Below are 23,064 nucleotides of genomic sequence, written 5' to 3'. Positions count from 1 at the left end.
AGCAGGGAGGGAGGGGCTCCCATTGAGGCCTGGCCTCAGCTTTGGTCAGAAAGGCAACAACTCAAGCCCCAAGAGTGGAGCTGAGAATGGCCAGGAGGCTGACACCTTGGGCTGAATTTTCCCGGCCCGGTGTTAGCGGGGTTGGAGATGGGGATGCTGGGAATATTGAAGGGGGGATCCACCTCAGGCTGGCTCCCTAACACATTCCCGCCGTCAGGGAAATTTCCCTGAGCTGGCTGGGAATCCCCTCTGATTGTTGTCAGCAGCATCGAGTCCCAACAGAGCTGTTGTTATCTCCCTCCACAGGGAAATCCAGCATTTCGCCATCTGTACTGCAGCAACAGCTGTGGGAAAAATTGTCCAGATTTCCAAGACCAAAGAATTGGCAAAGTGGTAAGAATTGAATCAATGAAGTGATTGTCTTTACAGCACTGCTTGTGGGTCAGGGGGAGAAGGAACGTTTGCTCCAGGTGCAACAAAACTACTTAGTATAAACTGCACCTCCCCAGCCCCCCAACATCAGTGATCTCTTTCCCCACCCAATCGCCATCTCCTCCCCCCACACACTATTTCCCTTTATGGTCACGCCTCCAGGAATCATGAGCCAACTTCCCCCACCCCAAGCATTGGGATTCACTCACACGATCTCTCTCTCTCCCTCAGTACACCTCTCTGATCTCATAGGCTTCAGCCTTGTGGAGCAAGCTTCCCGTCTATAAGGTTTCCATCTTGTCACAGACACTGCGTATGGGCAAGAACACGACAGAAAATATTTTCAGATTGCTGAAAAGAAACATATGTTGCGAAGCTTTTCGTCTTACACTCAGCAGGACAAATGCAAGAATGCCAAATTTCAAATGATTACAACAATTCATACAACAGGAGAGAAGGGCACTGATTGGTTGGCAAGTCAACTCTGATTGGCCGCGGCATTGCCATGGAGATGTGAGACTTTAACATATTCCTTCTGTTTGTAGAGAATAGGTCCCTCCAAGTGAATGTATTAAACTTGTAGCAAGTATAAACGAGCCACATTACGAGCTCAATTGATTATCTTAACCTGGTTGTTTGTGTAGTGTCATGGTCAGGTTGGAAGGGGAACTGCTGACAATCCCTGTCCCGTTTTCAAACTGTCTGTGACCAGTGAAGTTAAAGAATAGGAATGGTGCATGAGTGTGTCGTCAAGAACTGCAGCAGACATTCCGGAATTCTTTCTTTTAGAAAAGGAAGATGATTGTTTATTTTTAAACAATAAAGCTAAAACCAAAAACGGATGCTACTTCACTCACCCACACTTCCACTCATATTAACACACTCTAGGCAAGTTACAGGGGCAAGAGATAGTGCACTGTTACAACTGATATAAAAAAGGAAATATTGATATGTCACTTGCCTGATGTAATCTGATGATCAAAGTTGCAGGCCTGATGAAAGATCTTCAGTCAAAGGATCAGTTGAGGGATTTCACAGCAGGGGTAGAAGAGGTTTGTAGGAATCCCCTTGAAGGGATGAAGTTTGTTTCCGGTCATTTCTTCAATCGTTGAGCAGTCAGTTCTTGTGTGGGTTGATGTTCAGGTAGAGAGTCATCTGCTCCTTGATTTGTCTGCAGAATGTGTGGCTCCTTCTTGCTGTGTCCTGAGGCTTTGGACTGTGGTCAGAATGGCAGTTTAATATTTTTTTTTTTAAAACTGACATTGATTCTGCTCAGATTGTTCTAGGAGCTGCTGCTTCACTCAGGCTGCCACTGTCGACAGTCACAATCCTTTCTCTTTGTGAGACAGTGAGTCGGTTCCCTGACTGGGTTCTGGAATCCACACAGCAGTGTCGCCTGATGGTCAGTGGACATTTTGTGGACACAGTGACCTTCTTTCTAACCCAGCTGTTCAATGTCCATATTGAAGAAGGTCCATATTTTAAATTATGAGTATGCCATACCTTATATGACAGTAGCTATTAGCGCACTCAGGATCGTTCAATTACAGAACGTCTAACAGTAGACATTTTCTTTTGGGTTTTGTGAGCCCAGGCTGGTTGAATCCCGTCTGCCTATTATGAACAGCCGAAGGAGCATGTTGTCTGATCCGATCAGCCAGTCGCTGGGATGTACAGCCTACGTACCTGGCATCACATCGACACTGAAATCCAAACTCCCAGAGTGACATCACACTGATGGGGCATAACCAGGTGATATCACAAAGGAGCCAGCAGCCAATCACACAGTGGCCAGGAATGATATCACAGAACAGCTTCAATGGCCACTTTTAATGGTCAGGGAGATTGTGTCCGGTCCCAGCTCCAGGCACAGGACTATTCAACCCTGACTGTCTTCACAGTAATAACTCTGTAATTGTACCACAGAACCATAGTTTTACACATAGGCCTGGACAATGTGGCATGTTCCACCTGTCAGATAGGAATACAGCTACAGCTACATCTTCATACACTAAGATGCAGTCACATGGGAACAGTGTGCGACATTGATTACAATTAATTAGAACATACTAGTTTAATAGATTTATATAATTCGATTACTTGATTATCAAACATAACTGGGTTATAAACTAATTATTATTGCTACAAAATACAGGATAGAAGCTCAGAACAGACAATTCTGGTCTTTCTAGAACATTCTTTCCTCTCCTGTAATCCCAGTGCTGTGAATCCCCATCCCACACACTCTCCCTCTCCCCTGTGCTGAAATCCAAACTCATCGCAGCATCTCCAAAATATTTCCTTTTGGTCAACATTTCTCCCTCTCCAGAAGGTGCTGACTCTGACTGGGTTGAGTTTTACACTCATTGGTTACTGTCCATCTCCTCTCCAGAAGGTGCTGATTCTGAACTGAGTTATACACTCACTGGTTACCGTCCCTCTCCTCCCCAGAAGGTGCTGACTCTGACCGGGTTGAGTTTTACACTCACTGGTTACCGTCCCTCTCCTCCCCAGAAGGTGCTGATTCTGGGTTGAGTTTTACACTCACTGGTTACCGTCCCTCTCCTCCCCAGAAGGTGCTGATTCTGGGTTGAGTTTAACACTCACTGGTTACCGTCCCTCTCCTCCCCAGAAGGTGCTGATTCTGGGTTGAGTTTTACACTCACTGATTACCGTCCCTCTCCTCCCCAGAAGGTGCTGATTCTGGGTTGAGTTTAACACTCACTGGTTACCGTCCCTCTCCTCCCCAGAAGGTGCTGATTCTGGGTTGAGTTTTACACTCACTGGTTATCGTCCATCTCCTCCCCAGAAGGTGCTGATTCTGGGTTGAGTTTTACACTCACTGGTTACCGTCCCTCTCCTCCCCAGAAAGTGCTGATTCTGGGCTGAGTTTTACACTCACTGGTTACCGTCCCTCTCCTCCCCAGAAGTTACTAATTCTGGCTGGGTTCAATTCTACACTCAACAATTTTGCTCCAATATGAGACTCATGTGCCCAATCTACCTGTATGACAATAGCAACAGGAGGAGCCCCTCCAGAAAGTTCCACCATTCAGTTAGATCATGGCTGATCTCTATCTCAGCTCCTTGTAGCTACCAATTACTGACATTTATATAGCGCCTCAACGTAGGAAAATATCTCAATGCAGTTCACAATAGCGTTAATTATACAGAAATTGATACTACTTTCAACATGGAATCACATCAGCGCCTGAAAAATTTTTAAAAAACTGTAGTTTATGAGGCTGGAGCAGGACCTAAACAGCTGAACATGCGAAGCGCCAAACGGCCGCTTTCTAATTATTTCAATGTTGAATAATGGCGGTTGATCCTATGGCGCGCGTGAATAAGATCCTGCTCCATCAGAGAGAACACACAGCGCAGGCGCATATAAATCCAACCCACCCCGGGAGTCTGCCTGTCAATGGGGAGCATGCGCACTCGTTGGGGCTCCAGAAAGCTGAGCTGGACCGAGCGTAGCCTCAGCAACAGAGAGTGCGGCTCTCAGCGGCTGAATCCGAGCTGCCTGGGGAGCATGCGCACCCTCAGCGCCTGGGGAAAATGATACGACGGTTTCTGCGGCGCGGGGGATTGTGGGAACTGCGGCTGCCATTAACGAACGCCAATCATTAAGTGTTTTCCTGTAGCCTGACGGAAGGTGAGTCACCTGATGCACTGGGGCAGGATAAACAAGGGAAGGGAATACACGATGAATGGTAGGACCCTGGGAAGTACCGAGGATCAGAGGGACATTGGTGTGCATGTCCACCGGTTCCTTATGGCAGCGGGACAGGTAGATAAAATGGTTAAGAAGGCATATGGGATACTTGCCTTCATTAGCCGAGGCATAGAATATGAGAGCAGGGAGGTTATGCTGGAGCTGTAAAAAACTATAAAATGTTAGGCCACAGCTAGAGTATTGCATGCAGTTCTGAAATCCACATTATAGGAAGGATATGATTGCACTCGAGAGTGCAGAGGAGATTTACCAGAATGTTGCCTGGGCTGGAGAGTTTTAGTTATGAGGAGAGATTGGATAGACTGGGGTTATTTTCCCTGGTGCAGAGGAGATTGAGGGGGGACATGACTGAGGGGAGACATGATTGAGGTGTATAAAATTATGAGGCATAGATAGGACATAGATAGGGTAGACAGGAAGGAACTTTTCCCCTTGGTGGAGGGATCAATAACCAGGGGGCATAGATTTAAGGTAAGGGGCAGGAGATTTAGAGGGGATGTAAGGAAGAATTTTTTCACCCAGGGGTTGGTGGGAATCTGGAACTCACTGCCTGAAAGGGTGGTAGAGGGAGAAACCCTCATAACATTGAAGAAGTATTTGGATGTGCACTTGCGATGCTACGGCATACAAGGCTATGCACCTAGTGCTGGAAAATGGGATTAGAATAGTTAGGTACTTGTTTGACCAGCACAGACTCAATGGGCTGAAGGGCCTTTTTCAGTGCTGTAGACCTCTATGACTCTATGACATCTTCAATCATAACATAGAAACATAGAAAATAGGAGCAGGAGTAGGCTGTTTGGCCCTTCAAGCCTGCTCCGCCATTCATCAAGATCAAGGCTGATCATCCAACTCAATAGCCTGCTCCCGCTTTCTCCCCATATCCTTTGATCCCTTTCACCCCAAGAGCGAAATCTAACTCCTTCTTGAAAACATACAATGTTTTGGCCTCAACTGCTTTCTGTGGTAGCGAATTCCACAGGCTCACCACTCTCTGGGTGAAGAAATTTCTCCTCATCTCAGTCCTAAATGGTCTACCCCATATCCTCAGACTGTGACCCCTGGTTCTGGACTCCCCCATCATTGGGAACATCCTTCCTGCATCTACCCTGTCTAGTCCTTTTAGAATTTTATAGGCTTCTACGAGATCCCCCCTCATTCTTCTGAACTCCAGCGAATATAATCCTAACCAACTCAATCACTCCTCATATGTCAGTCCCGCCATCCCAGGAATCAGTCTGGAAAACCTTTGCTGCACTCCCTCTATAGCAAGAACATCCTTCCTCAGATAAGGAGACCAAAATTACACACAATATTCCAGGTGTAGTCTCACCAAGGCCCTGTATGATTGTAGCAAGACATCCCTGCTCCTGTACTCGAATCCTCTCGCTATGAAGGCCAACAAACCATTTGCCTTCTTTATTGCCTGCTGCACCTGCATGCTTACCTTCAGCAACTGGTGTACGAGGACGCCCAGGTCTCGTTGCAAGTTCCCCCTTTTCAATTTATAGCCATTCAGATAATAACCTGCCTTCCTGTTTTAGCAACCAAACTGGGTAACCTCACATTTATCCACATTATACTGCATCTGCCATGCATTCGGCCTCTCACTCAGCTTGTCCAAATCACCCTGAAGCATCTCTGCATCCTCCTCACAGCTCACCCTCCCACCCAGCTTTGTGTCATCTGCAAATTTGGAGATATTAAATTTAGTTCCCACATCTAAATCATTAATATATATTGTGAATAGCTGGGGTCCCAGCACCGATCCCTGCGGTACCCCACTAGTCACTGCCTGCCATTCAGGAAAAGACCCGTTTATTCCTACTCTTTGTTTCCTGTCTGCTAACCAGTTTTCTATCCATCTCAATACACTACCCCCAATCCCATGCGTTTTAATTTTACACGCTAATCTTTTATGTGGGACTTTGTCGAAAGCCTTCCGAAAGTCCAAATAAACCACATCCACTGGCTCCCCCTCACCAACTCTACCAGTTACACCCTCGAAAAATTCCAGTACATTTGTCAAGCATGATTTCCCTTTTGTAAATCCATGCTGACTCTGTCCGATTCTGCCACTGTTTTCCAAGTGCTCAGCTATTAAATCTTTTATGATGGACTCTAGAATTTTCCCCGCTACCGACGTCAGGCTGATTGGTCTATAATTCCCTGTTTTCTCTCTACCTTCCTTTTAGCTACCCTCCAATTTGTAGGAACTGTTCCAGAGTCTATAGATTCTTGGAAGATGACCACCAATGCATCCACTATTTCTAGGGCCATTTCCTTAAGTACTCCGGGATGTAGATTATCAAGCCCTGGGGATTTATCGGCCTTCAATCCCATCAATTTCTCCAACACCATTTCCCGACTAATACTGATTTCTTTCAGTTCCTCCCTCTCACTAAACCCTGTGTTCCCCAACATTTCTGGTATGTTATTTGTGTCCTCCTTTGTGCAGACAGAACCAAAGTATGTATTTAGTTGGTCAATCATTTCTTTGTTCCCCATTATAAATTCCCCTGTTTCTGATGACTGTAAGGGACCTACATTTCTCTTCACCAATCTTTTTCTCTCCACATACCTATAGAAACTTTTACAGTCAGTTTGAATGTTCCCCGAAAGCTTACTATCGTACTCTCTTTTCCCCTTCTTAATCAATCCCTTGGTCCTCCTTTGCTGAATTCTAAACTGCTCCAGGTCTGTTGTTTTTTTTAGCCAATTTGTATGTCTCCTCCTTGGATCTAACACTATCTCTAATTTCCCTTGTAAGCCATGGTTTGGCCACCTTTCTTGTTTTACTTTTGCGCCAGACAGGAATAAACAATTGTTGCAGTTCACCCATGCGGTCTTTGAATATTTGCCATTGCCTATCCACCGTCATCCCTTTAAATAACGTTTCCCAATCCATCATAGCCAACTCACGCCTCATACCATCATAGTTTCCTTTATTAAGATTCAGGACCCTAGTCTCAGAATCAACTTCGTCACTCTCCATCTTGATGAAGAATTCTATCATATTATGGTCGCTCATCCCCAAGGGGCCTCACACAACTAGATTGCCAATTATTCTGTTCTCATTACACAATACCCAGTCTAGGATGGCCTGTTCTCCAGTTGGTTCCTCAATGTATTGGTCCAGAAACCCATCCCATATACACTCCAGGAATTCCTCCTCTACCGTATTGTTCCTAATTTGATTTACCCAATCTATATGCATATTAAAGTCATCCATAATTACAGATGTTCCTTTATTGCATGCATCTCTAATTTCCTGTTTAATGCCATTCCCAACATCACCACTACAGTTTGGGGGTCCATATCCAACCCCCACTAATGTTTTTTGCCCCTTAGTGTTTCTCAGCTCTACCCATACAGATTCCACATCATCGGAGCTAATATCTTTCCTCACTATTGCGTTAATTTCCTCTTTAACCAGCATGCAACTCCACTGCCTTTTCCTTTTTGCCTGTCCTTCCTAAATAATGAATACCTTTGGATGTTCAGTTCCCATCCCTGGTCACCCTGCAACCATGTCTCCGTAATCCCGAACTATATCATACCTGTTTACACCTATTTGCGTGGTTAATTCATCCACTTTATTGCGAATGCTCCTCAAATTAAGGCACAAAGCATTAAGGCTTGTCTTTTTAACATTACTTGGCCCGTTCCCACTTTTTGGCCCTGTTTGATTCTTGCCTTTGATTTCTCTGCCCATCACTTTTCTTATTCCCCTTTCTGTCTTTTGCTCTTGTCCTTGATTCCCCCTTCTCTGACTCCTTGCATAGGTTCCCATCCCCCTGCCATTTTAGTTTAAACTCTCCCCAACCACTCTAGCAAATATTCCCCCTAGGACATCAGTCCTGGTCCTGCACAGGTGTAACCCGTTCAGTTTGTACTGGTCCCACCTCCCCCAGAACCGGTCCCAATGTCCCAGGAATCTGAAACCCTCCCCCTCACACCATCTCTTCAGCCACGTATTCATCCGATATATCCTGCTTTTTCTACTCTGACTAGCACGTGGCACTGGTAATAATCCTACCTTTGAGGTCCTACTTTTCAACTTACTTCCTAACTCCCTATATTCTGCTTTTAGGACCTCATCCCTTTTTCTACCTATGTCGTTTGTACCAATGTGTACCAAGGCCACTGGCTGTTCACCCTACCCCTTCAGAATGTCCTGTAGCCACTCTGAGACATCCTTGAGCCAAGCGCCAGGGAGGCAACATCCATTCCTGGAGTTTCATTTGCAGCCACAGAAACACTTATCTATTCCCCTTACAATTGAATCCCCTATAAATATTGCATTCCCACACTTTTTACTCCTCCCCTGTGCAGCAGAGCCGACTGTGGTGCAACGAATTTGGCTGTTGCTGCTTTCCCCTGAGAGGCCATTCCCTCCCAACAATATCCAAAGCGGTATATCTGTTTTGCAGGGGAATAGCCACAGGAGATTCCTGCACTGCCTGTCTAGTCCTCTTGCTCTGCTTGGTGGTTACCCATTCCCTTTCTGCCTGTGGACTCTTAGCCTGCGGTGTGACCACCTCTCTATTTGTGCTATACACGATACTCTCTGCCTTGCAGATACTCCACAGTGTCCCCAACTGCTGCTCCAGCTCTGAAACCCGGACTTCCAGGAGCTGCGGCTGAAGATACTTCCCGCACACAAGCTGGCCCCGGGCACTGGAAATGTTTCCGGCTTCCCACATAGAGCAGGAGGAGCACACCACGGCTTTCAGCTCTCCTGCCATGACTTACCCCTTTAAATTAAATTAAACCTTTTGGAAGATACTTAATATCCAATAATATCAATTACTCTAGGGCCCTTCTTCCCTGCTCCTCGTTGTTACAGAATATAGCCCTTACAAACAATGAACCACAAAATAAGACCTTAAAAACTATAAGCGATTAAAGTAGTAAATACTTACCCAACCGTAATCACAGTACTCAAAGGATCACCTCGTTCCCTCCTCACCAAACTCCCAAAGCAGCGCTCCAGTGCAGACTGTGATGCTGACTGCAAGACACTCTTCCGAGACTGCTTCACAGCGATGCTGACTGCAGGATACTCTTCCCAGATGTTAACTTTGTTTCTCTCGCTCCACAGATGCTGCCTGACCTGCTGGATATTCCAGTATTTCCTCCTCTAAATTTCAGATTTCCAGCATTCACAGTGCTTTGGTTTTGTATTTTTGCAGGTGTTGCTCACAGAACCTAGTCTAGAAGTAGAGACGGACCCATTAAGTGCTGGTTTGCACTGGGGTAGCTGTTGGATGTGGAAGTTGATCCTTTTCCTTGGGTGTAAGTTTGCATCATTTTGAACTGAAGTGGCGATGGAGGTGGAGCTGCTGGGTTTAACCCTGGGTGCTTTTGAGTACAGTTAGGCACAACGTCTGATGTGTGATGGTCTCGGGAGGTAGTCTCAAGTAGAAATTAGGTTGCTTAACAGACATGATCCCAAAAATGTAATAGCGTTCATTTTGGGAACAAGTATTTCTGTAGAAACATTTAATCCATTTTACACATGCTGCTTCTTATAATTTATTATGGTGATGTAGGCATCGCTAACAAGACCAAGATATACTACCAATTCCTAATTAGCATTTGAGAAGTTGGTGGTCAGCCGCCTTCTTGAACCATTGCAGCCCGGATAGTGATGGGAATCTCAGAATGCTTTTGGGTAAGGGGTTAAAGGATTTGAACCCAGTGACGATGTAGGAACAGTGATCTATGTCCAAGTCAGGACAGTGTGTGACTTGGAGGGGAACTTGGAGGTGACGGTTTTCCTGTGCGCCTGCTGTCCCCCTTCTTCTGGCTGGTGGATTTCAAAGGTTGGGAGGTTCTGTTAAAGTTCTGCTCAAGCTGCAGATGCACAAAGTCCCTCTCCTTCATCCCCACCCTCTCCTACCTCTTTCTACTTTCTCTCCCTCCTCTATAAATCAACAAAGCTAGAAGATTGGCACAAGTAATTAGGAAGGCAAATGGAATGTCGGGTCTTTGTTGCAAGAGGGATGGAGTATAAAAGTGGGTAAGCCCTGCTACAATTGTACAGGGCATTGGTGAAACAGCACCTACAATACTGGGTACAGCTCTGGTCTCCTTACTTCAAGAGGAATATACATTGGAGGTAGTTCAGAGAAGGTTCACTAGGCTGATTCATGTGATGAAGGGTTGTCTTATAAGGAAAGGTTGAGCAGGTTAGGCCTATACTCTGAGCTTCAAAATGACCTTACTAAAACATTTAATATTCTGAGGGGGCTTTACAGGGAAGACCCTGAGAAGTTGTTTCCCTTACCTGGGGCTCTGGAACACAGTCTCAGTATAAGGAGTCAATCATTTAGGACTGAGTGAAATTTCTTCACTCAGAGGCTTGTGAATCTTTGGAATTCTCCACCCCAGAGGGTTGTGGATGCTCCATTGTTGAGCAGATTCAAGGCTGAGAGAGAGAGAGACAGAATTCTGATCTCTCAGGGAATCAAGGGATATGGGGAGTGGTTAGAAAGTGAAGTTGAGGCAGAAGATCAGGTATGATCATATTGAATGCTGGAGCAGACTTGAGGGGCCATGGGTCTACTCCTGCTCCTATTTCTTGTTGTTCTGGGGTCTTGTCCGTGACCGGGTGGCCCTGGAGAGGGAGCACGCGGTGTTCACCTGTACACTTGATACCTTCCTCGAGCGGTGGGCACATCAGGGTTCAGAGTCTCTCAAAGACACTGGGAACAACATTCTTGGGTTCGTCAGGAAGGTTCCATTTGCTTTTGGTGGAATTTTCTTGCTGATTTTAGTTTTTAGTTTGATTGGTCCAGGTGTGTTGAGAAACAAGAGAGGAAAGAATGTTTAATAGAAACTAAAATTGTCTGTTCTGAATTTCTATCCTGTACCTACAGTGATATCTTTTATAAACTCCTTTTACAGAGTATTAGAAGGGAAGGATCTGCAGAAAGGAAACTCAAACCAAATCTCACATCGATATCTGACAGTGTCTGTCGATTCATCAGGACCAGAATTTCATTTCCTTTGAATGTGGAGGGAGAAAGGTTTGTCTGTTGGAAAAGATCTCACCCATCAGTGTGACTAGAAAAGCACCGAGACACACACACACCCGAGTGAGAGTGTTCCGGTGCACTGATTGGATAGAGCTTTAACCAGTTACACTGCCTGAAAAAAGCATCACACCATTCACAACGGGGTGAAACTATACATGTGTTGTGTGTGTGTGGTCAAGGCTTCAACTGATTGTTCAAGCTGGAGTGAAACAAGGACACTCACACCATGGAGGAATTATAGAAACATGGGGATTGTGGGAAGGGATTCTGTTACCTGTCTGAGCTGGAAATTCATTGGCACAGTCACACTGGGAAGACTGTTCACCTGCTCAGAGTGTGGGAAGGGATTCACTCAGTTATTGCATCTGATGACATACCAGCAAGTTCACACTGGGGAGAAGCTGTTCACTCGCTCCATGTATGAAAAGGAATTGGCTGCTTCATCTAAACTTGTGAGACACCAGCATGTTCACACTGGGGAGAGGCCGATCACCTGCTGTGTGTGTGTGTGTGTGTGTGTGGGAAGGGATTCACTCAGTCATCTCACCTGCTGACACACCAGCAAGTTCACAAGTGACTGCAAGGGTTGGATTCTGCTGTTAATCACACTGAAGACTGAACCAAGTTCATTGTAACATTTGGCATTTGTTTCTGCTCAATTGAAAATGAGATGCTGTTTCCTGAACCTATGTTAAGCTTCACTGGAAAATGAAGGAGATTGCTGACTAAGAGGTGAGAGTGAGAGCCACGTCACCAGTCATTTTAATTTTCCACTTTGGCTCTTTGGGTTAGTTGTTTAATATTCCTGTTAAGTGAATGGATGATCTTGGGAGTAGATTCTGTCATAAGAAACTGTCACTCCAATACTTGCTGCCCTAAAAAAAATGTACTTTGACATTTCCTGCCCAGTAATTGATTTTAATCTTGTCCGACTTTCCTGAGCTTCAATTCCCTCTGAACTTGATTTGTTGAACCACATGAAAAGACTCACTTTCTGTTTTGTGCAACTCCCAGAATACAAATAAAATCTGGTCAAATCAGAAGGAAGCTGTGGGGCTCCCAGATCTGTCAAATTGCCTGTTCTTTCAGACAAGGTGACAACTGAACAGATTTCCCAGCATGGGGTCACTTGAATTGGGAGAAATTCAAAGTCAGCTAACATGGTCAAATTTTAATTGAAAACTTGTCTTTATTTTCTCCACGTGTGTTGTGTTCACAAACCCCCTGCATCCTGTCCTCTGGTTCTCAAACCCACTCCCGAGATAAGTCAATCCCAACACAATAGTTTAAAGAACAGAACCAGCTACTTGGACAATAAGTGATAACAAATAAGGGCTCGTCCAGGATTCAAACCCAGGACCAGTGAGCCACTGGTCCAACAGCTTTTCAGCCAATATATTCTTTCATTGTCACCCAAAGCCGATCAGCCATCCTTTCAGACTGTGATAATAAAAACAGAAAATGCTGGAAATATTCAGCAGCTCAAGCAGCATCTGTGGAGAAAGAAACATAGTTCATGTTTCGATGAACTTTCATCAGAACTGGGAAAAGTTGGAAATGTGATCAGTTTGAAGCAAGTGAAAGCGGGAACAAAAACAGAATTACCTGGAAAAACTCAGCAAGTCTGGCAGCATCGGCGGAGAAGAAATCAGTTAACGTTTCGAGCCTTCATGGCCCTTCGGCAGAACTGGAGCATAGTTAGAAGAAAGGAGAAATATAAATTGGTTTAAGGTGGTGGGGGGGGGGGGGGGGGAGGGGAAGAGACACATTGAGGGTGTGGTGTGATGATTGTGGAGATGAGCAGATAATCAAAAGATGTCACAGACAAAAGGGTCAAAGAGGTGTTGAAGGTGGTGGTCTTTGTCTGAGAAAAGTGCTAATTAAGAATGGAAGACAGGATATTCAAAGTACAGCTCTAGTGGGGGTGGGGTGGAAAGACTAGAGGTTTTAGTTTTAGATTTAAAAATAATGGAAATAGGTGGGGAAAGAAGAATCTATATAAATTATTGAAAAAAAGCGGGGGGGTGGGAAAAGAAACGGGGTGGGGATGGGGGGAGGGGGAGTTTAAGATCTAAAGTTGTTGAATTCAATATTCAGCCCAGAGGGCTGTAAAGTGCCTAGTCGGAAGATGAGGTGCTGTTCCTCCAGTTTGCGTTGGGCTTCACTGGAACAATGCAGCAAGCCAAGGACAGACATGTTGGCAAGAGAACAGGGTGGAGTGTTAAAATGGCAAGCGACAGGGAGGTTTGGGTCTTTCTTGCGGACAGACCGCAGGTGTTCCGCAAAACGGTCGCCCAGTTTGCGTTTGGTCTCTCCAATGTAGAGGAGACCGCATTGGGAGCAATGAATGCAGTAGACTAAGTTAGGGGAAATGCAAGTGAAATGCTGCTTCACTTGAAAGGAGTGTTTGGGCCCTTGGACGGTGAGGAGAGAGGAAGTGAAGGGGCAGGTGTTGCATCTTCTGCGTGGGCATGGGGAGGTGCCATAAGTGGGGGTTGAGGAGTAGGGGGTGATGGAGGAGTGGACCAGGGTGTCCCGGAGGGAACGATCCCTACGGAATGCCGTCAAGGGGGGTGAAGGGAAGATGTGTTTGGTGGTGGCATCATGCTGGAGTTGGCGGAAATGGCGGAGGATGATCCTTTGAATGCGGAGGCTGGTGGGGTGATAAGTGAGGACAAGGGGGACCCTATCATGTTTCTGGGAAGGAGGAGAAGGCGTGAGGGAGGATGCGCAGGATATGGGCCGGACACGGTTGAGGGCCCTGTCAACGACCGTGGATGGAAAACCTCGGTTAAGGAAGAAGGAGGACATGTCAGAGGAGCTGTTTTTGAAGGTAGCGTCATCAGAACAGATGCGACGGAGGCGAAGGAACTGAGAGAATGGGATGGAGTCTTTACAGGAAGCGGGGTGTAGTCGAGGTAGCTGTGGGAGTTGGTAGGCTTGTAATGGATATTGGTGGACAGTCTATCATCAGAAATTGAGACAGAGAGGTCAAGGAAGGGAAGAGAAGTGTCAGAGATGGACCATGTGAAGATGATGGAGGGGTGGAGATTGGAAGCAAAATTAATGAATTTTTCCAGGTCCCGACGAGAGCATGAAGCAGCACCGAAGTAATCATCGATGTACCGGAGAAAGAGTTGTGGGAGGGGGCCGGAGTAGGACTGGAACAAGGAATGTTCCACGTACCCCATAAAGAGACAGGCATAGCTGGGGCCCATGCGGGTACCCATAGCCACACCTTTTATTTGGAGGAAGTGAGAGGAGTTAAAGGAGAAATTGTTCAGTGTGAGAACAAGTTCAGCCAGACGGAGGAGAGTAGTGGTGGATGGGGATTGTTGGGGCCTCTGTTCAAGGAAGAAGCTAAGGGCCCTCAGACCATCCTGGTGGGGGATGGAGGTGTAGAGGGATTGGACATCCATGGTGAAGAGGAAGCGGTTGGGGCCAGGGAACTGGAAATTGTTGATGTGACGTAAGGTGTCAGAGGAATCACGGATGTAGGTGGGAAGGGACTGGACAAGGGGAGAGAGAAGGGAGTCAAGATAACGAGAAATGAGTTCCGTGGGGCAGGAACAGGCTGACACGATCGGTCTGCCAGGACAGTTCTGTTTGTGGATTTTGGGTAGGAGGTAGAAGCGGGCCGTCCTAGGTTGGAAGCTGTGGGAGGAAGATCTCCAGAGGAGATGAGGTCAGTGACAGTCCTGGAAACAATGGCTTGATGTTCTGTGGTGGGGTCATGGTCCAGGGAGAGGTAGGAGGAAACGTCTGCGAGTTGACGCTCAGCCTCCGCGAGGTAGAGGTCAATGCGCCAGACAACAACAGTACCACCCTTGTCAGCGGGTTTGATGACAATGTTGGGGTTGGACCTGAGAGAATGGAGTGCAGTGAGTTCAGAGAGAGACAGATTAGAAGGGTGAGAGGAGCAGAGAAATTGAGACGGCTAATGTCACGCCGACAGTTCTCAATGAAAAGATCAAGAGAAGGTAAGAATCCAGAGGGAGGGGTCCAAGTGGAGGGAGAATATTGGAGGTGGGTAAAAGGATCCGTTGAACGGGGAGAGGACTCCTGCCCAAAGAAGTGAGCACGGAGACGAAGACGGCGGAAGAAGAGTTCAGCATCATGCCGAGCCCGAAATTCATTGAGATGAGGGCGTAAGGGTATGAAACTAAGTCCTTTGCTGAGCACTGAACGTTCAGCATCGGAGAGGGGAAGGTCAGGGGGTATAGTGAATATGCGGCTGGGGCTGGGATTGGAAGATGGGGTGAGGACGGAGGGACAAGCAGGGGTGGAGGGTCCCAGATGGGTGTTGGAGTCGATGAGTTGTTGGAGCTTGCGTTCCTTAGCACTTGAGAGAAAGAGAAAAAGTTTCGTGTTGAGGCGACGGATGAGGCGAAGAATAAAATGAAACTGGGGGCACGCGCAGCTTTGAAAAAGGGTGCGGCGGTGCTGCTGGAGGGAGAGGTCGAGTGTGTTCATATGGCGGCGCATGGCACTGAGTGTGGATCTCAGAATGCGACGGGAACAGCAGTCCGAGAAACGTTTTATGTCCCGGAGATACCTGTAATCCTGGGTGGGTTCGAAACAAGAGGGATGGAATTTCAGTTGAAATCCACGTGGGGTGAGTCGGAGACGGAGACAGTCACTGAGAAAGGAGATATGGCTGTGAAAGCGGGTTTTAGTAAACACCTTGTCAAACACCAGGAGAGAAATGGAAAGCAATGAAGGTGAGCAGGGCAGAAGAGACAGTCGGAAATCCTGTCGGAGGACAGAACCATACTTCTTCAAAGCGGGCATTTTTTGAAGAGGGGTGGTGAAAGCGGGAGTGTGATAAAATAACAAAAGATAAAGACTGTGATAGGGTGGAAGTCAAGAGAGATTAAATCACAAAATAGTTTGTGCTGCATGGTTACAGGGAGTGGTAAACATGGAATCACAGTATGGTTACAGCACAGAATGAGGCCAATCGGCCCATCGTGTCTGTGCCAACTCTCTGTAAAAGCAACGGAACAAGTAAAAAAATCCTGTGTTTGGAGGAGGTGTGAATGGCAGATTGATGAACAACTGCGGTCGGAATAAGTGTGAAACGAGATTAAAATCCAAATCTGAAAAGGAAAGGAAAACAAAATTGGGGCAGCATTTATGATGTGAAATTGTTGAGATCAGTGTTGAGTCCAGAAGGTTTTAGAGACCGAAATTGAAAGATGAAGTTAAAATTAAGATCAACGGAGAGGTCCTAGAAAACATGGATAATTTTCTGTACCTTGGGAGCCTCCTCTCGACAAAGGCAGGCAGAGATGAAGAAATTCATCATCCCCTCCAATGTGATAACTCAGCCTTCGGTCAGCTGAGCAGCCAGTCTTCATTCACATTTGAAGTGGTATCATCGTTGCAGGGACACCAGTTCAGTTTTTTTTTAATGAGTGGGTATGAACTGCGTTATATGATCGTGTGCAGCAGTAGTTACTTTCATGTGTGAGCAAGCTGGTGAAGTAACCAATGTTAAACTAGATTTCCTGGTGAAATATGTATTCAACATTTTACCCAAACACTCAAATACTATCAAAAATGTGAACGGGTAAAAATTTACCATCTGAAAATCAGATAAAAAGCATTTGAAGCGGATGCCTTGCTTCCCATGTTAATACTGCAGTCAGTTTGAATCAAAAAATAGTAACTGGGTTATTAATGGTGATTACAATGATATTTTCACAGTTTAATTAGCTTTGCCTCATGAACATTGTAAAAGTGAATTCTTTGACACAGTCAGCACAGAGAACTGAGGGAGGAACAGACTGATACAAACACCAGAGGATTCTCACAATTCTCATAAACTGACCACAATTTGACGTTACGAGTCCAGAGGAGAAACTCTGGGAATGAATAAATCAGGGGAGTAACCAGTAAGTAATTTATTTCTTTAACAAAAACAAAAAAACACTCTTCACTTGGAGAGTCTGGTAGTAAGGGAGGATGAAATGATTGGTGAGGAGATTTTTTTTCTTTTTGTTCAGAGCAGGGACAAGTTTTAATCTTATTTCAGATAAATGTAGATAATTGTCTAATAACTGGAGCCGTGGCAGGACACCTCACATACTGGCAGCCACTTAATGTCTGACAGTTAGTGACATACAGGATAGCACTGCCTCCCACAGCTGATCCGCCATTAGTTCAGACTTTCATTGTAGAATTATTTCTGCATCATTCTTTCACAGTCTCTGTTACCAAGTGGAAAATACTTTGGACTCTTAAATCCGTTGGAGTTTTCCCAAAGGTTTGAATTCTGCTCACAGTGGATCTGTGCAGCCTCAGGCTCAGTTTTGTGAATCCTTTATTTATTCCGCTTCCTTTGGAAATGACGGAAACTAAAACTGTTCAGGATTCCCTCCTTGGCCTTTTATTAACTAGTTCATACACAGGTTGAAGTAAAACTGTTGCTGTAATGGGAAACACGGATATCCAAAGTTCCATCTGCAAAAGAAGATTCTTCATTCTTATTCGCAGGTGAATATTCAAGCTCACTTTTTAAAACAGTCTGTGCTGATTTCAGCTTTTGAACCTCACTAGTCTCCATGTCTGTAACTTTCTCATTTTTAAACTCTACAAAGAAAGTCTCAGTTAAGTCCATAGTTAAGTTGTCTCCTCTTTTAGCTGTAGGCACATCCTCATTTCTAAGTTCATTTTCCAGACTCAAAACATTTTAAATTCTCTTTTTGAGATAACAACTTCAAAATGGCTTCTTTTTGTGCCAACAACTCATTCATTCTTTCATCAAAATCTTTTTCGGCTGTTCCAAGAATGTGATTTACAATTTCTTATTTGATCTGATGAAGTGCATGTGCAAAGTGGTTCAGCTTCTTGCAGTTAGAGCACAGCTTTCCCCACGCTAAGCTCACAATTGAAGACTCACTCCTGTGCGGATCTTCTGATGGAACAGGAGATCCGAGGATCTCGAGAAGTACTTGCCACACACCTCACATGGGAAAGGTTTCTCCCGTGTGAATCTGTTGGTGTGTACAGAGGGACGATAAGTCTGAGAATGATTTATCACACCTTGTCCATGACTGGCTTCTCCCCAATGTGGATGCACTGATGTGCGCGAAGTGTCGACGAACGCGAGAATGACTTGTCGCACACCTCACACGTGAATGGTTTCTCTCCAGTGTGAATGCGTCGGTGGCTGCGGAGGTGTGATGATTCCGAGAATGATTTGTCACATACCTCACACTTGAACGGCTTCTCTCCAGTGTGACTGCGTCGATGTTTTACCAGCGTCGATGACTGTGTGAAGGACCAATCGCACACCTCACATTTGTAGGGTTTCTCCCCTGTGTGAATCCTCTGGTGCCTCAGGAGATCAGAGGTTTGGGAGAAAGCCAGCTCACAAATTTCACACTTGAAGGGCTTTTCCCCTGTGTGAATCCTCTGGTGTCGAAGGAGGGTTGAAGACGTCGCGAAAGCTTTATCACAAACCTCACAATTGAAGTGTTTCTCTCCTGTGTGGATTGTCTGATGTAGCTGGAGGCTCCTGAAGTTTGTGAAGCCTTTGTCACAAACCTTACACTTGACCTCTTCTGCCCCAGTGTGAATGCGTTGGTGTTCACAGAGGTTCATTAACCAGGAGTATGATTTGTCACAAACATCGCACTTGAATGGTTTCTCCCCTGTGTGTATATGCTGGTGTGCAGAGAAGGCTGATGACTGCCTAAATGATTTATCGCACACCTCACATGTGAATGGTTTCTCCCCTGTGTGAATGCGTTGGTGCTCACGGAGGTTCGATGACCATGTGAAGGATTTGTCGCATACCTCGCACGTGAATGGTTTCTCCCCTGTGTGGATGTGTCGATGTTGCACGAGTGTCGATAACTTTGGGAAGACTCGGTCACACACCTCACACTTGAACGGTTTCACTTCCATCTGTTGTCCTTGTGTTTCAGGTAGGACAACAGATGCATCTGCGTTTTCTGAGATTTTATGAGCCTGTGGAGCCCTCCTCACACACCTCACACTTGAACAGCTTCTCAACTCTAGGAATGAGTCAATGGTTTATGAAATTCAATGAATGATTGAAGCTCTCACCACATTTGGAGCCCACTCACACTTCTTCCCAGGCTCACCCTGACCGATCGCCCACAGCCGAACCTTTGGAAAGATTGGTTCTGGTGGAAGGTTCCACACCACTGACCAGTTTCAGATCTGATGAAAGCTTCCCTGACCCGACTGATTTCCAGATGATGGTTTCACTGCCCAACCTTCTCTGTATTGAGCAATGCTGCGAAGGGACTGGATGTCTTCCCACAGTTGTGCAGTTATTCCTTGGGCAATGGTCAGGATCTATCTGCGGTGTCTGTATTCTCTGGTGTAGTACGGTGCAATCCTTCTGTAATACAGAAAAAGGAAACATGATTTCCACCAACTCTTTCTCCTCCTTTGCTGAAGAGGCTGACACCTCAATTAAAGACTGTTCCACAGCGAGTGCCAGTCTGCTATTCCCCTGTGTGGGGATCAGATGCAAGTCCTTTCTTTTTCCTCACTTGACTGTCACATACCCCCTGTTTCCAGCAGGGACACTGGATAGTGACAATGTGACTACTTTCTTTTCACTGCCCAGACCCCATCTTCCCAGGCACTGTGGGGGCAATGGAAAAGACAGTCAGGCGGAGTGTAAAATGGGCTCTCAATTCACTATGAGCTCGAGTTGTACTGGTGAAGACCAGTTTTACCCTTTAATTATGTTTAATATAAAAAACACTCAAGAGAAATGTTAATTCAATCTTTTTTTTTAAACCTCTGCACCTGTTTTCCAACGTTATTTGAAGAAAACACACTGGACAGGAAATGCTGGAAGCTAAGGAAAATATTGCTTCAGTGTAGCTGATTGAAGGGTTCTGGTTTATCCTGGGAAATTAGATACACTGCACTCGCTCAGACTGCACATCCCAAATTCAGCTATCAGCCACAGCACTGGGCAAAACAATCAAATCCAAGCCCGGGCTTTTGGGAAAGACTGAGGCCCTCAGGTAAATTCTTTAAAGAAGGCATTAAAAGACATTTCAATAAACGTGTCTCCGGGTATAGCAGCTAAATTGCTATGGAGATTACAGGGATAGGGAGAGACAAGGCCATGGAGTGATTTGAAAACAAGTATGGGAATTTTAAAATTAAGGTGTTGCTTGACCAGGAGCCAATGTCAATCAGCAAACACAGGGGTGAATTGGTGAATGGGTCTTGGTGCCAGTTCGGACATGCGCAGCAGAGTTTTGGAGGAGCTCAAGTTTAAAGTGCAAGATGTGAGAGCAGCCAGGAGAGTATTGGAACAGTGAGTTTAGAGCCTTGTTATGGCAGACAGATAGTAAATGCCAAGCTGCCCAAATCCCAGAGGGAAACTTGAAGCAGCTGCCACAACGTTTGCAATTTGTGCTTATTTCGAGATACAGGCTTTGAAATCAGTAAAAATAAGGCTACCAATTCTTATAGGTTTCTTAAAAAACTAAATTAAACTTTTATTAAATAAAAAAAATGATTTTAAGCACATACATAGGTTTACAAATTACTACTATGATAACTTCTAGCCCCACTGATTAATCTAACTCCCAGTTACACCTCTGTTAAGGCAACACTAAGACACATAGATCTTAAAAGACCCAGGCAAAGTAACAGGATACCCTGGACAGTCGAATTCAGAGTGAGTTTTTTCTCAGCTTCAGTTCCTTGTAGACAGCAGCTTGAGGCTTAGATATTGGAGGCTTTACACACTTGTTATATCTTAGAATGCCTTCCCTTGCACACAGCCTCCTCTCCTTTATACATATTTTCCCCTTTGAATGCACTGTCTTTGGATTTTAACTCTATCTCTAATAATGAAAATCTATCATAATACCAATTTTACCAGTAATCTTTGGGAAAAATAAACACACTTTCTTAACCTCTCTTGGCTAGGTGAAAAATTTCATCCCCCCTTTATTCCTTTGGTTTATTTAAAAATGCAAATGTTCCCTTTATACCTCACATTCTAAAACTTCTCCCATGTTTACCTACTTAACATTTCAAACCTAGCTTATCTTCTGATACATCAAAGCCTTCAGACCAGCTGCCGCTAATTCAATTAAGTCTCTCACACACACAAACAGACTCCAATATTCTACTCCACAATAAATTCCAATAACATTATGAAAATTATTATATCTTCCTGAGAAGCCTACAAAGGTCTGGGTGAGGGTCTCAGCAGCAGATGAGTGAGGCAGGGCGTCACTGGTCTCTCCTGTGAGTGGAGCTTGCACCTCTTCCTATGCACAGCGTCCCTATTCCTGACCAACACAGGGAGAGCCAGGGATGGTAATGGAGAACCCTTCATAGAATCATTGAATAGTTCGGCACAAAAGGAGTGTGGCAGTGCTGCAATGTCAGAGCTCCCATCTTTTAGATGAGATCTCAAACGAGGCCCCTTCTGCTCTCTAAAGATGGGTGTAAAAGATCCCATGGCACTATTTGAAGAACAACAGGGGAGTCTGACCAATATTAATCCCTCAATCAACGCCACTAAAAATAGATTATCACATTGCTGTTTGTGGGAGCTTGCTGTGTGCACTTTGGCTGCCACGTTTCCTATATTACAACAGTGACCACATTTCAAAAATACTTCATTGGCTGTAAAGAGCTTTGCGACATCTGGTGGTCATGAAAGGCTCTATATAAATGCAAGTATTTCTTTTTCTCTATTGAGAGGTTACAGTGATAGGGGGGGTGGGAGGACTGGGGGGGATTTGAAAAGACAGTAAACATTCAGATCCCAAAACACACAGAACTGACCATTCACAGTCCACAGGATAATAACCAGCTCCCAACACACACACACAGAACTCAACAATAGGAAATCAGTAAGAATCCTCAGACACTCTGCACCTCCCAGATAATTACACCTCACCTTCTCATATTCAGTAATGAGCCATCAACAAAAGTCAGCCTGTAAATCAGAAGGGAAATGCTTCCAATAAACACACTCAATATCCAACACACAGCTCCAGGCAAACAGTTCAGCACAAAGCACCGAGTAAACAGCTCTCTCAGCTGGATGTTCTCACACAGCATAAGGGGCATTTCCAGACCTGATTCCCCACAGGATAGTCAGGCTGCCTGAAGATTAGTGTGGATATTATGTGATGTAATTATTATAAATTGTGCTCCTTCACTCACCATGTCCTGAGTTGGTTTTGAGTCCGAGCAGGAAGAGGAGAGAAAATGGGCACCTATGTTTCACCGTTGGACAGAAAGTAGACAAAACCCGGACTGGATTTACTTGTCGGTTTACCCTTCATAAGCCTCTCGGACTGGGGAAACTCTTTTCAGTTACCAACAGTCACAGATTGCAACTCTTTCGAGTACAATCACAGTTCTTGGTTTCCGGGAGTGGGACATGAACCCACAACCCTCTGATTCAAAGGCGAGGGTGCTATGAACTGAGCCACAGCTGACACCTCTCGGATTGGGGAAAAGTGAATTTAAGCGAGGCAGAAGTTTATTACCAGAATGGGCAGAGTGGGTGGGCTCTTCGATTGACGTCTCTCACAACCAATCAGGGACAGGATCATTGGGAAATCCTCGCCATAATTTACATGTCAATCACAATGCTCAGCCAATCACAGAGAAGGGCTCGGCTCTTTCTTTACATAATCATCCAGTCGAAACTACATTACCCATACTGCATGTGGCCCCGCGCCTGCGCACTGAGAAGGGGCAATATGAAACCCGGGATGGGCCCGACACAGCTTGCGATGTCTGATGGGAGTTGTAGTTCTGACGCGCGCAGCAGCGGTTGGCGCCCTGCGTTCGGGAGTTCGAATCTGAGAAAGCGCG

The 23,064-nt window shown here is 45.4% G+C and overlaps 2 protein-coding genes and 1 pseudogene across 3 annotated transcripts in view; all 3 read right to left on the bottom strand.

Moving 5' to 3' along the window:
- Positions 1-23,064, bottom strand: part of LOC144695207 (uncharacterized) — a 469,933-nt gene that overhangs the window by 216,897 nt on the left and 229,972 nt on the right. The gene's annotated exons all lie outside the window — the stretch shown is intronic.
- Positions 1-23,064, bottom strand: part of LOC144695266 (uncharacterized) — a 290,534-nt gene that overhangs the window by 76,526 nt on the left and 190,944 nt on the right. The gene's annotated exons all lie outside the window — the stretch shown is intronic.
- LOC144695248 (uncharacterized) lies at positions 17,106-22,768 on the bottom strand (annotated as a pseudogene). Its single transcript, XR_013579913.1, has 3 exons — positions 22,686-22,768; positions 22,405-22,530; positions 17,106-19,591 (listed from the first exon to the last, which is right to left on the bottom strand). The product of XR_013579913.1 is annotated as an uncharacterized LOC144695248 (transcript).

The sequence above is a fragment of the Cetorhinus maximus genome, chromosome 21, assembly GCF_964194155.1.
Source record: "Cetorhinus maximus chromosome 21, sCetMax3.hap1.1, whole genome shotgun sequence".
Classification (NCBI taxonomy): Eukaryota; Metazoa; Chordata; class Chondrichthyes; order Lamniformes; family Cetorhinidae; genus Cetorhinus; species Cetorhinus maximus.
Note: the sequence above shows the minus strand (reverse complement) of the source record. Positions and strands in the feature narration are given on the sequence as shown.